A 16,391-nucleotide genomic window follows, 5' to 3' on the forward strand; every position below is an offset into this window, starting at 1 on the left:
TTACCTGGGAAGTGTGCGTGCATGAGAGAGAGAGAGAGAGAGAGAGAGAGAGAGAGAGAGAGAGAGAGAGAGAGAGAGAGAGAATACATTGACATTAGGTTTGATTGCTTTAGCCTTGGGGTATAGGCTGAATGTATGAGACAAACTAGTTCTGTTAGAAAAGCTAGAATGCTGTCTTGCTGCCTATTGCCTACATAGGAAATCTTGCATATTTCACCGAACTTGTCACAATGCATTATGACATAACCTTCTCTGTAAACTGTACATGTTATGATCTTAAAAGATGGCATAACATTAATGGCAGAATAATTACGATTCCTACCTACTGGCACGGCCTTTGCATGGACGACATACATAATTCTGCCTCTGTACATTTTGAAAAACAGAAATAGTCCTTCATATTGTAAGTTATGGCCGATCATAGACTTTCTCCCCTCGGGACACAGTCTGACCTCTCGTATGACTGAGGTTTCTAAACCAGGGTGCCTGGCAGATTGGCCACAGTTGTCGGAGAAACACGAGCACTTCTCAGCAGGATTCACATGACAGAGCCGGGACAGATCAATACTCTAAAGTGTGGAGCTACTGACACGTTAAACCCGACAGCAGACATGACCGAGTACACACTTGCACACAAGCAGAAACCGTAGCAGAAAGTACAACAATAAATAAAGGGCTCTATTCTATTTTTAGTGGCGATCTCTAAGGCAAACTTCAGGGTTAGGGACTTATACTTGTATACTTGTATCCTTTACATGTTTCTCATCTTTTATCCAGTTTTCCTTAACTGGGCACTGATGTATAGACATTTATTCTCATCTATAATGTTTTTGGTATTAATGTAGGCTAAAAGTTGTCCCGCTCTCTTTATCGCTCATCTCTGCAATGTCTAATTTTAAAACCGCGTGTGCGCGTCTTCTCGCGGTTCTGAGTGAGATGTGTTGACCCGGGGCTGCGTAGACTCAACTGAGTGCATGGTGACAGTAAACGATTGACGCGTCATGCAATTGAGCGGTTAAAACCCGATCGCGCATTCAATATTTGTCACGTGTGATATATACGCATATACGCGAGTACTTGTAAAAAAAAAATTTGGTCGCAAATTTTGGTTCCCCCCTATTGCCTGGTGCCCTACTCAAGGCACTCGCCCAAATCCCGTCTATGGATAATCCGGCCCTGGTTTTTATTGATTCTTTGTGAACGTCTACCAGAAGTTGCGTTTATTCCAGACCTGAAAGAAATAAGAATAAAAAATGCCAGATTCCTATTGACTCAGGAATGTCCTCTTTAAAGGGGTCATAGCGTGAAGACTTTTTCCATGTTAAAGTGCTATAATTGGGTCCCCAGTGCTTCTATCAACCTAGAAAATATATTAAAGTTTAACCCAGTAACTTTGTTTGGGTAAGCCATTTTCTGCAACCATGTGAAAAATTAGGTCTTTCAGATTTCGCCTGTTTTGTGAGGTAGGTAGCAAGGCGAATTACAATAATACCGCCCCCTTTATCTGCACTATCCAACCACGCCACTGACATTTAGTGCAGAGAGAAAGAGAAAATAATTGACAGCACAACTGAGTTTTATTTATAACAAACCACCATCATTGTGATCAGTGTTTGGATTTTATCAGCTCATTTGGATTTTTTGAAGGGCACACCCAAAAACGGCACACTTTTGCCTACAAATTTGCAATTTTAACATGCTATAATAAATTACCAATATGGTATTTTGAGCTATAACTTCACATACTCACTCTGGGAACACCAAAGATTTCTTTTACATCTTAAAAAATCTCATATTATGACCCCTTTAACTTGGACCTTTAAGCCAATCAGCAAACATCTAGAATACCTTAGCAACCACCTAGCAACACCCTGGCAATCCCTAAAACTGACCTTTGTGTGCAAGTGCTAAAGCTGGGCAGTATATTGAGTTTTGGTAATATAGACGTTTCAGCAGTAACAACATAAACAAGCGGCTTTCGTGGAACAAACGTAACTTCCGGTAAACTAAGAATCAAAAACAAACAAAAAAACATTTACAGTAGTTAATTTCTGATAACAAGCTAAATAAACAACAAGTAGATTACCTTAGTTCATATTTCATAGCTAAAGTGTATAAAAAACGACACTGAGCTAACGTTGCTGTGTAAAATGTGTACTATAATGTATAAATCGCTGTTTCCCGTAGTCTTTAGGAAACCAAAACATTTGTTATTTTCGATGAGGTATTTGTTCCAAAGTTCATTTTAGCCACTAGTCAGACCAATAAACAAACAGAAACTGTAAGTAAAGTTCCGACCAGATGACAACGCACGTGTGCGCGATGAAATCGCCTATACCGGTCATTTTCCCCAGTGGGATACAAGATATAGTCTATATCGGTCAAACATAAGATTTTAAAACATTTTTTGTAAACATTTAAAACACTGAGATATTAACATATATTATCACCATTCATCCCAAAATTACCAAGATATGAATTTTGGACAATATCGTCTAGCTCTATAATCAGTCCAAAAATGTAAAAATGTGACCATGGACCACAAAACCAGTAATATGTAGCACGGTATATTTGTAGCAATAGCCAAAAATACATTGTATGGGGCAAAATTATAGATTTTTATGCCAAACATCATTAAAATATTAAGTAAAGATCAAATTTCCTTTTTTGAATATATCAAAACTTTATATATTGTTAGTAATATGTTGCTAAAGACTTTATTTGGACAACTTTAAAGGGGATTTTTTTCAATATTTAGATTTTTTTTGCACCCCCAGGTTCCAGATTTTCAAATATGTGTATCTTAGCCAAATATTATCCCTAACAAACCATACATTAATGGAATTTGGAAACCTTATTTATTTAGCCTGCAGATGATGTATAAAAGACTGGTGTTGTGGTCCAGAGTCACAAATCTGGTTTCTTTATCTCAATGCTGTAAACGAAACACTGTACACTGCAAAAAATTATTTTCAAGAAAAAATGTTCTTAGTATTTTTGTCTTGTTTCAGTAAAATAATCTAACAATTCTTAAATTAAGATGCTTTTTCTTGATGAGCAAAACGACCCAAGAAAATAAGTCTAGTTTTTAGACCAAAAATATCAAATTTAAGTGATTTTGTGCATAAAACTGTCACGTCCCCGGAACAAGTTAGAGGATGCAAACGCAAAGTTTGAAATAAATAACATTTATTAAATAAACAGGAAACAAAACAAGGCACGATAAATAAGTAAATAGGCAGAAACAGGGATCAAGACATACACTGTGGTAAGGACACAAACTGAGGCAACGATCCAGCAACTGAACATACAGGTGACCGGGATATATACACAAAGACTAATTGATAACAGGTGTGATGATTGGTAATCAGGGAAAAGTCCAGATGACAACAATCAGAACAGAGACAACAGAAGCACGGTTGAAACCGTGACAAAAACAAGCAAAAAAAATCTTCCAATGGGGTAAGCAAAAAAATCTTAATCTTAAACACTAAATTCAAGAAAAAAAATCAAGAAAAATTTGCTTAACCCATTGGCAGATTTTTTTTGCTTGTTTCTGCACAAAATCACTTAAATTTGATCTAAGAATTTTTTAAAAGCAACTGTGCCGTCTATACACTGCAAAAAATGTATTTTTGTCTTGTTTTCAGTAAAAATATCTAAAAATTCTTAAATTAAAATGTATTTTCTTGATGAGCAAAATGACCTAGCAAATAAGTCTAGTTTTTAGACCAAAATTATAAACTTGAAGTAAATTAGTGCTTAAAACAAGCAAAAAAATCTGCCAATGGAATAAGAAAATTCTTCTTCTGTTTATAAAAAACTTATTTCAAGAAAAAAAATTTTATTCCATTGGCAGCTTGTTTTAAGCACTAATTTACTTAAAGATTATATTTTTGTATAAAAACTAGACTTATTCTCTTAATTTAAAGGGATACTTCACCGATTTAGCATTCAGCTTTGTATCTGTAGAAACCCGGCAGTATTACTGAATGACCATGTTTCCCTCCCTCATTTCCCCCTGAGAGGAGAGATATCTGCATTTTGGTTCTGCAAAAAAGTCCTCCGATGATGTAATATGACGATTTTTGCATCATCGGAGGACTTTTTTGCAGAACCAAAATGCAGATATCTCTCCTCTCAGGGGGAAATGATGGAGGGAAACATGGTCATTCAGTAATACTGCCGGGTTTCTACAGATACAAAGCTGAATGCTAAATCGGTGAAGTATCCCTTTAAGTCATTTTGCTCATCAAGAGAATACATCTTAGTTTAAGAATTTTTAGATATTTTTACTGAAAACAAGACAAAAATACTAGGTAAGAAAGTCATTTTTTGCAGTGTATTAGGTGGCACAGTTGCTTTTAAAAAATTCTTAAATCAAATTTAAGTGATTTTGTGCAGAAACAAGCAGAAAAATCTGCCAATGGGTTAAGCAAATTTTTCTTGATTTTTTTTCTTGAATTTAGTGTTTAAGATTTTTTTGCTTACCCAATTGGCAGATTTTTTTAATATTAAGTAAGAAAGTCATTTTTTGCAGTGTATATAGGACCACTGACAGAAGCGTCTCAACATCACAGGTAACATCTCATACAACTGCACCCGTTTCCAGCAAACGAACATAATTCGCACAGAAGTCCCTGTGATAAATGAATACTCCAGCAGCTACCTTCACTGCTCTGCACGTTTATAGCTCCACTTACAGACATTAAACTTTTATAATATCATCAAGTCGTTTCAATTGCTTTAAACGAGGCCAGTAATTGGAGCAGCCCCTTGTAGCATGTCGCTTAATTTCCCTATTGCGATGTAACAATTACATATGATTTGAATATTTTTTCCTCTCCCGGTTAAATTATGAAGAACCGACAGCGGAGTCGAATAACGCGGATGAGATCCGTGCGGCGCGTGTCATGTGACTCCTGCGAATTGTTAAGATGAACTCAAACCAGCGGGGCTAATAGTGTAAGCGTTTCCCATGATGCACTGCTTCCAGGAGCTCTGATTATTATGGTGGTCTAATTAGTTGGTGCTAGAGCGGGCAGACTCCCAGCATGCTTTTCAGGACAGTATTGAGACATGGATCATGCTTGCTGCCACCATCAAAAGGCCCTTCTGGGGCGTCTGAACTCTATTGTTATGTCTGTAAGGCTTTATTGCGGCTAGTTCGGAGAGATTTGATGCGATTGGACGTTGTTTATACGGAGTATGAAGTGCCGGAGTGTAATGGTCTCTGATGTGCACTTCCACGATTTGATATTAAAATGACACGGGCCAATAACGGTGAAATATTCAATGAGGTCCCTCAGTAGACCCCTAAGTAATGAGGCCCGTAGTCGAATCAAAAGAAATAACCTCACAAACCCACTGAGATAAATTGTCTTTGAATACTACTCTCGCTTTAAATGTCATGTCAATGTTTTGTGCATTTCATTTCAAAAATCCTATCTCAGTACGTGTGCCTCCTTACAATGAAAGACTGGAAGACAAAATAAATCCTTCTTTCATATTGTTTAACTTCCTCCTTTGGTATTTCCATAACTTATTTTCATTTAAATTAATTTCGTTCAAGTCGAGAGCGCCGAGAGGCGAGAAATGCAAATACTCTTGTAATTTCTCTACCTCAGTATATATTTACAGACACCACAATATCAGGAAAACACAAAACGGGCGAACCGACTTTTCTTTGTAACGCAATTACAACTTTTGATGAAAACGCCTCTCTCTGCTTCCCCGCGTAATTAAATGTCTCACGGCCGCCCCGGAGCGTCTCGCAAAATGCATCTTGAAAACAAACGTGCCCTGAAAACCACGCTGAAGTGCCGTTTCGCGAGTCTGTAAGTGCTTTATATCTCCCTTTCAGAAGAAGTTAATGCTGCATATCACTGACAACACTTCACCGTTTGAGTCCTGCCGTCGACTGGATAAAAGAGATCAATTTAAAGATACAGTGTCAGGTAAACCGTGAGTTTTTCGACTCTAAATAAAGCATCAAGCGTGTCCAAGCACACATGCAGTAAATAAATACAATTAGCGACCGATTCATTGCCTCGTAACGGCCACTCCTTTCGACGTATCCAAACACATCCTCAACAATGGATTTCACAGCATTACGTTAGACCGCTGTCTTTGTTAAAATGCCAAACCATTGATCACGAACAGCTCTGCTCGTAGTGCAAATATTGCGTGAAGGCCTGAGTCATGTCAGCTCATCTTCACACATCAATGTCAAATTAAAGTGCTGACATACACCATGACACCTTCTCAGAATATGACCTCAGAGTAAAGGTGTTTCCCACTGAAGCACAAAACACCTTGTTTGACAAGACTTGCTTTAGACACCGTGAATGTGATTTGTCAAAAGTCATGCCGATGGTAATCACTTGGGAAATTTTGCTTTAAGGTATAGCACCAAATATAGTTCAAAGTCTTAGAAAGGAAACCTGTATTTACTTGAATAATAAATGACATAGATGAATAATAAGAGCTCTGTACATGGTACTGACATAGCGTGAGCCTCGAGCAGGATTGTTTTCTCCTTATGTAAACCTCGTTCATGCAAAAGACAGCTAGAAAACAGACCAATCTCAACATAAGACCAACTGTGATGTTACAGTCCCCAAACATTAAATTACACATTAAACTAATTACAATGTTATTACAATGCTATTAACAAAGTTGTGACTGCTGAGTTAGCGCTATATGCTAGTTAATGCTATATGCTAACATTTAGGCTGAAGTTCTACTATTGACGTTACCACTCAGAAACGTCCATTAACAATCTTCAAACAATTGATTATTCCTCAAATTCTGTATCTTCGTCTGATACAGGTTAACACATAAAGGGCCCTATCTTGCACCCAGCGCAATTGACTTTGTCAGTGACGCATGTATCATTCGTATTTTGCACCGGTGCACAGCGGGGTTTTTCCCTCCACAGACGCACGTCCGCAAACTAGGGAATGAACTTGCGCTCCCTGGGCGGTTCAGCGCAAAAAAGGATGCGTGTTTTGGCGCAAACCATCCCTGATGCTATTTTGCAGTTTCAAAAAACAATTGCGCCACTGACCAGAAAAAACTAGTCTTAAGTCAGTGGCACGTTGTTCATTATGCTATTTTAAGGGCGCATGCTTGACCATAATGTATAGCGTGCACAACGCACACACACTTTGCTTATCTAATCTACACAGATGCAACAGTTATTTTTGCAAATCATAAATTGTTACAATAAAAAAAATATTAACACATGAGATAAGGGAAATCATTGTGGTGAGCATTGTGGTGATAGTTTTTATTTATTTTGTGTGGCTGCGTTAAAAAATTATCATGCAAATAACGATTAAAATATTTTCATAAGTTTGTTGTGTGGCTGTATTACGTTTATTTTATGTAAATAATAATTAAAATGTTTTCATAAGAAACCTTAATGTATGTGATCTTGATTTGTAAGTGTACTTTGGGGTTGGACTGCTTGCGTTTCTTGGCTTTCAGGACGCAGCGATGTCCTCTGCTGGCGTCAGGTCATGTGTAGAGGCAGATCCACCTCCCGTTATATGGCGTGCCCGATTTATGCTGGTAAGCTTGGGATTCCCCTGTCTCCTGACATCATTGTAGCGCTTGGCGCAACGATGGGGATGCTAGCTGATGAGACAATTGTGGCTATTTCCTTTCACGCCAGTTTAACTGACGCTGATTTGGGCGGGTTTCTCCCATCCCCAAACAACTTCTCTGTCTTTGACTGCTCTTAGAAGAACGTGGGTCTCCTCGGCTGTGAACCGCTCCTGGCGTGCCCTGGTAAATCCGTCATAATAATAGCAACCCGCCATGGAACTTGTGCACTTGCGTTTAAAGGGAATGTTGGATGACGTTCTGATTGGTTTATTTGACGTTACGACCAAACCACACCTATGAATAATGAACCTACTTCAGAACAACCCCTTATTGATTGCGCCTGGTGCAAGAGTTATTTCTCTCGCCGGGAAAATAGCAACAGTGCCCAAGATCCGCCCACAAAGTCACACACGCTTTGCGCTTGACTCTTGTGTTTCAGATCGTTAAAATAGGGCCCAAAGTCTGTTTGCACACACATAGAGCTACTGAAGGAGCTGCTCTGAGAATCAGCCAATCAGAGCAGAGCTCAACATTATTATTCATGACCCTTTCAAATAAGATAATAATAGACCATCACAGAACAATTTAACAGATTATTTCAGTGCATTCTTTTGAACCTTTAAACACTTTCTTAGAATAAATCCAGTAGAAGAAAAAAATGGATTTGCATGCAACCGCTAGTGGCACTGGAGAAGGAAGAGTTTTGCACTTTTTCACTTTTTTGCCTCTGATAAGCTAAATAAATATTTTTGGAAAAGTTATTTGCCTTTATTCTTTACTTCTGCTGGACCTTTTGATTTAAAGGCACACTCCACTTTTATAAAAAAGGCTTTTCCAGCTCCCCTAGAGTTAGGCACTTCATTTTTACTGTTTTGGAATCCATTTAGCCGATCTCCGAGTCTGGCGGTACTACTTTTAGCATAGCTTAGCATAATCCATTTTATCTGATTAGACCATTAGCATCGCGCTACAAAATAATCAAAGAGTTTTTGATATTTTTCCTATATAAAACTTGACTTGACTTGATTGGTTGATTAGGTAATTGCATTAATAAGAAATTGAAGAGGTGTTCCTAATAATCCTTTAGGTGAGTGTATTTGGCCAACACTGTAAAAAATCTTTTCTTTCTTTCTTTTTTTGTTGCTGAATTAACTCAGATTTACAAGTCATATCAACGTACTATTATTTATATTGACAAGAGATGAGTTGCTACAAATTATAAAATATAGTTGAAAAAGGTCAACTTAATTTTAAAACAACTCATCTGTAGTTATAACAACTCATCTCTAGTTATAACAACTCATCTCTAGTCAAGATAAATAATAGTAAGTTGAAATGACTTGTAAATCTACGAAAAATTTAAAGCAGCAAAGACTTTTTTACAGCGCACGTGAGCGTGCAAAATTTAGAAAAATCACCACTAAAGTTGTCCAAATGAAATCCTTAGCACTGCATTCACTCACAAAAGTAAAGTTTTAATATATTTACCGTAGTAAATTTACAAAATATCTTCATGGAACATAAGCTTTACATAATATCCTATTGATTTTTTTTAGATAAAAGAAAAAGCAATAATTTTGACCCAATGTATTCAATGTATTGTTGGCTATTGCTACAAATATACTCATGCGACCTAAGACTGGTTTTGTGGTTCAAGGTTAGAAATGTTGTCACAAATTACCCATCCACATGTTTTCACAAAATTTCTTTTCATGTTTCATCAAAGAAAGAAAGAGATGATTGAAATCATGAAGATGAGTAAATGATGACAGAGTTTTACTTGTGGGTGAATGTTTGCTTAACATACCCATCTATCACACCAGTCTCATGCCAACTCTAATTTGTACGAGTATAAGATCTAAATGTCACAGTTTGACCTCTTGCCTCAATGCAAAGTAGAAAATCTTCAAAGCTGCATGACATGGAGTATTTTTAGTAAAGTAAAACACTATAATATTTATTATATGAATACAAATTGTTATTGTGTGTAAACCGTAACCGCATGACACCATTATCTGCCCATATATACATTTTGCATGATTAAAACCGACACGACACCCAAAGATGCCCAAGACATACATTTATTTAAAAAAATTCCATGCTTACCAAGATTCTATACATCTATAAAACATAAAATGTATTCAAATATATGTTAATAATTAATATAGCCGTAAACTTTAATAATGAACCTCTCTCCGCCTAATGCTTTCTAAAAGCAAACGGGTCAGGTCAAAAGTGTCCCGTGTCTGTTACCGTTCTACAGTTTCCTGCTTCCCTATCTCCGCACCCTACAGTGGGATAAAGCTGTACTGCTTTCTGAAAACATCCCTGTTTTAATGGACAACAGTGAGCACAAACCATCTCCTCATCACCAATGTTTAGTCAGGTTACCGCAGCCAGATGGTCTCTGGTCCCCTGTTTAAAGCCATCCTCTGCTGCCCTTGAGAGGACAGATACTATCCATCGCCCAGGGCTGTGGGATGAAGCTCGAGACGATCGGAGGTCGTGCCGTCTTAATTGCTGCACTCATGTGAGCTTTACTGCCGAGGAACAACAACTCAACTCGATGCATTATTGATGGAGGAGACGCAGTAGCACTTACAGGCTAACAGAAACACGCTCTGGTGCCGGGTGATGTCACGCAGGGGTCGGCACCACTCTGACGGGCCTCGGTCGGGGTTCTTGGTGGTCTGTATGTGTGTGTGTGTGTGTGTGTGGGGACCCGATCATCCATCACAGTCACTTACGAGCCATAGGATCCACTCGGCGCCCGGGCTAAATCACGTTAGCTCCCGCTGTACATACCTGCTGCCTGATTAGCTTCTTCTGCTCCGCGCGAGCTAACGGTGCATCATGTAGCTGTGCTCGCAAATTACGCAGATATATTTAAACCCGTTCCAAACAGACAACCAAAATGTCATGCCAGGAGCCAATTAGGAACCACACGTTATTGGTTAAGACTAATTTTACCCTCAGACTTTGCTTTGGTACATTGACCACATGCACGTTGCAGGCAAACATGGTTGGCATTTCACTTCCGAGTCTCGTTCTGTTTAGATTAAATTTAATTTAAATCTCTCCTGAAAATTTCAGGGAACGACAACCGAATTAACATGTAACCATTGTGTAAAGAATCGCACTATACTTTTTAAACTACCCAGTCTCACAAAGTTACGTAGCTATAGTCGCGTCATTTTTTGATTCTTTTTCGTGATACTGTCATGAATTTCCACGGTTTTCGTGATCGTATCACGAATTTCTGTTTTTGTGTCATTGTCACTTATTGGTTACTCAACTCCTATTTTCAAACAATTTGCACTTCGGTTTAGGGTTAGATTTGGTGTTTGCGTTAGGATGTCACTTGAGGTATTGGTTTATACTATTTTTTCTGATTTTTTAAATATTTTCTAAATTTTAAAACATTGTCGACTGGCGTTAGGGTTAGATGGGTTTGGGTAAGGATGTCATTTTATGTAAATCTAACCCTAAACCGAAGCGAAAATGGTAAGAAAATAGGACAAAACAGTTGAGTAACCAATACGTGACAATGACACATAAGCAGAAATTCGTGATATGAATACGATCGTGAAAAAACTCAGAAATTTGTGATAGTTTCTGTCGTGTAAATTACTTGAATAATAGGTGCGTAATTTCTTGTGAATGGGCTGTTTTTTACACTTACAGGTGCGGTGCTGCAGTAGATGATTGCAAAATTGAAGTTTTTTTGCTTTTAGTATGAATGTGTTAGCCTTTAGGATATCTATAAACTAGTGTGCTCCAAAACATGAACAAAATTTATATTTAGAAGATAAACCATTGAAAATATACAGTCACTAAATTCTGCCAAAACAGATCAACTATTTTTCCACTTTCATAAAAAATAATTATTTTATTAATTATATATTAAAAAATATATAATTTACTACCATGTCATCCAAAAATGTTTATGTCTTTCTTTGTTCAGTCGATAATTTTTTGAGGAAAACATTCCAGGATTTTTCTCCATAAAGTGGACTTTAGTGGACCTCAACAGTTTACAGTTTCAATGCAGCTTCAAAGGGCTCTAAACAATCCCAACCGATGCATAAGGGTCTCATCTAGTGAAACAATCATCATTTTCGCCAAAAGGATTACAAATATGTACTTTTTAACCACATCATGTCGTCTTGCACTAGCCATGATATGCGCCAGCATGACCTTACCTATTACGTAATCACGTCGAAAAGGTCATGCATCATGTATGCGAAACTACCGCTCTGGTGTTTACAATAGAGAAAGAGGAGCGTTCAGATGTTGTTGTATGTGGAATGAGACTAATTAATGTCTTTGTGATCAGTTGTTTCGCTAGATAAGACCCTTATGTCTCAGTTGGGATCATTTATAGCCCTTTGAAGCTGCATTGAAACTGTAAACTGTTAAGGTCCAATAAAAGTCTATTATATTTAGAAAAATCCTGGAATGTTTTCCTCAAAAAACTGAATTTCTTCTCAACTGAAGAAAGAAAGAAACATCTTGGATGACATGAGGGTGAGTAAATTATCAGGCTTTTTTATGAAAGTGAGGTAATCCTTTAAAGGGGACATATCATGAAAATCTGACTTTTTCCATGTTTAAGTGCTATAATTGGGTCCCCAGTGCTCCTATCAACCTAGACAATGTGAAAAAGAACAACTCAGTAACTTAGTTTTGGTAAACCATTCTCTGCAAGCACGTGGAAAAAATAGGTCACTGAAATTTGGCTCCCCCTGTGATGTCAGAAGGGGATAATACCGCCCCTTAATCTGAACTATCCAACCACGGCACTGCCATTTAGTGCAGAGATCAGCTCATTTGCATGTTAAAGAACACAACCAAAAATGCCACATTTTTGCTCACACCTACAAAAGTGGCAATTTTAACATGCTGTATAAAATTATCTATATGGTATTTTCAGCTAAAACTTCACATATGTACTCTGAGGACACCAAAGATTTATTTGACATCTTAAAAAAGTCTTGTAAACAAAACAGTCTTAAACAAAATCAAGTAACTTTACGTGTAAAACATAATACAAGTAGTTTAAGTTGCTATTTTTAGCCGTACTGTAAGACGCCAAACCTCATGTTGCTACATGACGTCCGCTGTATCATTACGTCATTTCAAGAGTAACTCCTCTATTCCATTCACACGTTTAAAGTTGTCACTCCTAAACTTTTTGCCTTGAAAGCGCCCCACCAATAAGCGCCCCCGAATCCTTTCAACAGTGCCGAAACAGAACAGGCAAACGTGTTTCTTTTTTGCAAGGGCTAATTTCTCTGACCGTATCCAGGTGATAAAGCAAAAAAAGTGGTTGTCAGAATAGAAGATGAAACAGATCACTGACAGTCACTGCCATAACACGAGATGCTTCTTAACTTGCCCGTAAACGTGTTTGTGTTGGAGAGAATAGCTTAATGCAATCGGAGCTCTGTCTCTTTGGCTGCAGCACAGAGATGAAGCGTTTAGCTAAGGTGTTTCATTTCTGACAGCTGAGCTGTGATCAAAACCCCAACGTGAGGGAGATGACTGACAGCTCCTAATGAAGAGAGGACGAGGACAGTGCACATGAGAACAAAAGGAGAGAGAGAGAGATAGAGAGAAATAAATGGGATTAAAGCTCTTTAACCTGAACGTGGACTTGTGTCGTGTAGTCACGCATACTGCGACAGCTCATAACACAATTACCATATTAACATGATGTGCAAACAAAGATCCAAGTTAAGACGAGGGTGTTGGAGAACCAGAAGATAACCAGATATGTTTTTGATCAGATGTTAAAATCATTAGTAGGAATAAAAAGTAACTACATTACCAAACTAATCTGTCTTAAAATAATAATAAATAAATACAGCGGACTGCCTCTGACCCTACATGTTGAACAGATAAGGCAAAGCACACTGCCAGCAAACAAACTACTAACTAATTAAACCACCACAGCTACATAAACAAGAAAACCACACATATACACACAAAGTGCTGGCATGCACCAAAATGATACTCTGTTACTTTCTTGAAGAAAAGGCCGTAAAGAAAGTTTGCTTTCCACTAAATCTCATATTGATCTATCTATTTATATAAACAAACAAGATCTTATTTGCATTTTTTTTAAAATATGTCATGTTATATACCTCACAACGTCTGAAAACTGGGCCAGGAGACAGGAGTGCTCATGAGATTACCTGAAAGTCACGCTGCAAGCTGCTGCCCGTCTTTGATCGCAATCATTCATTCATTCACAAATGTATTCAACCTTTGATCGCCGTCTAATCTGTTCTGTAAAGGCGAGGAAAAGAAAAGAGAGATTAGTAGTAATATGCACATCAACGGTAAAAGCTGAAAATAATAAACGTTAGATTTGTGAATTGACAGTACCCTCGGGGACATGTCAGGTATCTGTTGAAGTCAAAGTGATACACATACACGGACCATCCACACGCCATTCACTGTTCACCTGATGCTGAATCTCTGATTGGTTGGCTTTATGCAGCTTTTGGGATTAAGGCCACATGGGTTTTATATCAGTATGCCTGGAATGGGTGCATTGTAAAAAAATGCAGCATGAAGTTAAAACAACTTGCTTTCACAAGTCAATTCAACCTACTGTTTATATTTTGTTAAGTTAAAATTACATATGTTGATTTGCCAAAAATTTGTTTTACAGTGTTGCAAGGTACAGGCTGATAAACTAATAAAAAAAATGCTGGGTTATTTTTAACCCAGCTTTGGGTCTTAAAGTAACCCAGCCCGTTGGGTTGTAATTCAACCTATGCTGGGTTGTTTCAACCCAAAATGCTGGTTTGTTTTAACAAAAAATACAGCATGAAGTTAAAACAACCTTGTTTTGCAAGTCAATTCAACTATTTTAAGTTTTGACTCTTGATAAGTTGACATAACTTAAGAAAACTAAGTGAAATTGTTTAACTTACAGTAAAATTAAAATATATGTTGATTTAATATCATTATTTGTTGGGTCAAATGTAAACATTTTCTGGGATGATCTAACCCAACTGCTGGGCTCGTCTGTTTTTGACCCGTTGCTATACTGCTAGATAGGCTACACTGAAAAATATCCAGCATGAAGTTAAAACAACTTGATTTTGCAAGTCAATTCAACCTACTATGTTAAGTTTCGGCTTGTGATTGGCATAACTTATAAAAACAAGCTGAATTTGCTTAAAGGAAAACACCACAGTTTTTTTAAATATTTTACTATGTTCTTACCTCAACGTAGATGAATTAATACATGCCTATCTTTGTTGAACTTAAACTTTGTACAGCGCGTTGTGAATGTGTTACTTGTGTAACTACTCATGTAATGTATGTCTTTAAATAGATAAAACATGGAAGTGTTTTGTGGCTTCTAAATTCATCCCTGTTTGGATCCTAAGGAATGAATGGGGCTCGGCTAAATGCTAACTAAATTCTGCACGCTTTAAAAAATGTTAGGTATGTATTAATTTGTCTAAACTGAAGTAAGAACTAGGGGTGTGCGGTATGACAATATTTGATCGTGAACGATTAAAATGCCTCCATGATCCACTTTTTCGGAAATAAGTCTATCATGCCTCCATCAAATATATGACAAGTGCAAGTACGCTACATGAAGGCGAGTGAGGGCCGGGTATACATTTTTTCCGCGTCCGGCGATAGTGTGTGTGCAAATGCTGTCTATTTCCTTTGTGCAATTTTTGTATGTCCCGTTTCAATATTTTATTGTGCATGCTCTGTTTTACGCGCGTACTGTCCAAGCATATTTTGTTACATTTACTGTAAAAAATACTTTGCTGCTTAACAGTTTTCGTAAATCAACTCAGATTTACCAGTCATGTCAACAGAGATGAGTTGTCACAACTTATAAAATATAGTTGAGAAAAGTCAACTTAATTTTATAAGTTATAACAACTCATCTCTAGTCAAGATAAATAATAGTAAGTTGAAATGACTTATAAATACGAGTTGAACAAAAAAAAAATTAAGGCAGCAAAGTATTTTTACAGTGTTGTAGGACTGCATTTTTAAATGGGAGCATTAGTATGGCTGAATTGCTGCTCAGTAATGGTGAAATAGTCTTTAAAAAACCAACATGAAAAAGAGCTGTGATAAAAAAACACGTAAAATTTAACTTTTTCCTTAAAACAACCGTGACATAATATTTCCCATATCGCCGACTCCTAGTAAGAACATAGTAAAAGGGGACATATAATACAAATCAGATTTTTTTCCATGTTGAAGTGCTTTAAATGGGTCACCAGTGCTTCTATCAACCTAGAAAATGTGAAAAAGAACAACCCAGTAACTTGGGTAATTGAAATTTGGCTCCCCTTGTGATGTCAGAAGGGGATAATATTGCCCCTTAATCTGCACTATCCAACCATGTCACTGCCATCATTTGCATTTAAAAGAACCATGTGTTTTAACTTGCTATAATAAATTATCTATATGGTATTTTGAGCTAAAACATTTATTTGACATCTTTAAAAAAAAACTTTGTGAAATGTCCCCTTTAACTAATTATGTTGATTTGACAAAAATGTTTCATATATTTTTTACAGTAGTTACAGTCTGTAGACGTTTCCCACGTTATTTATTAGTGGTACTGTTTTTACATCATATGTGCCATTTCAATGACAGTCTGTTACAGTAAACATTAACATTTGTGCGTTTGGCAGACGTGTTTATTCAAAGCAACTTACAATGCATTCAAGCTATATGTCAGTCAGCCTTTATCCTCACGTCTAAGTGAGCACTGCCGACGACAATAA

General features: G+C 37.2%; 1 long non-coding RNA gene across 8 annotated transcripts in view; it reads right to left on the reverse strand.

Annotated features, from left to right (window-relative positions):
* LOC129422514 (uncharacterized) overlaps nt 1-16,391 on the reverse strand; it is a 112,658-nt gene that overhangs the window by 56,966 nt on the left and 39,301 nt on the right. For all 8 annotated transcript variants that reach the window (XR_012358040.1, XR_012358039.1, XR_012358038.1 and 5 more), the window contains 2 exons: nt 14,002-14,156; nt 13,809-13,902 (listed from right to left, as the gene is read on the reverse strand). This is a non-coding gene — a long non-coding RNA (uncharacterized lncRNA). The remainder of the gene's footprint in view (nt 1-13,808; nt 13,903-14,001; nt 14,157-16,391) is intronic.

The sequence above is a fragment of the Misgurnus anguillicaudatus genome, chromosome 16, assembly GCF_027580225.2.
Source record: "Misgurnus anguillicaudatus chromosome 16, ASM2758022v2, whole genome shotgun sequence".
Classification (NCBI taxonomy): Eukaryota; Metazoa; Chordata; class Actinopteri; order Cypriniformes; family Cobitidae; genus Misgurnus; species Misgurnus anguillicaudatus.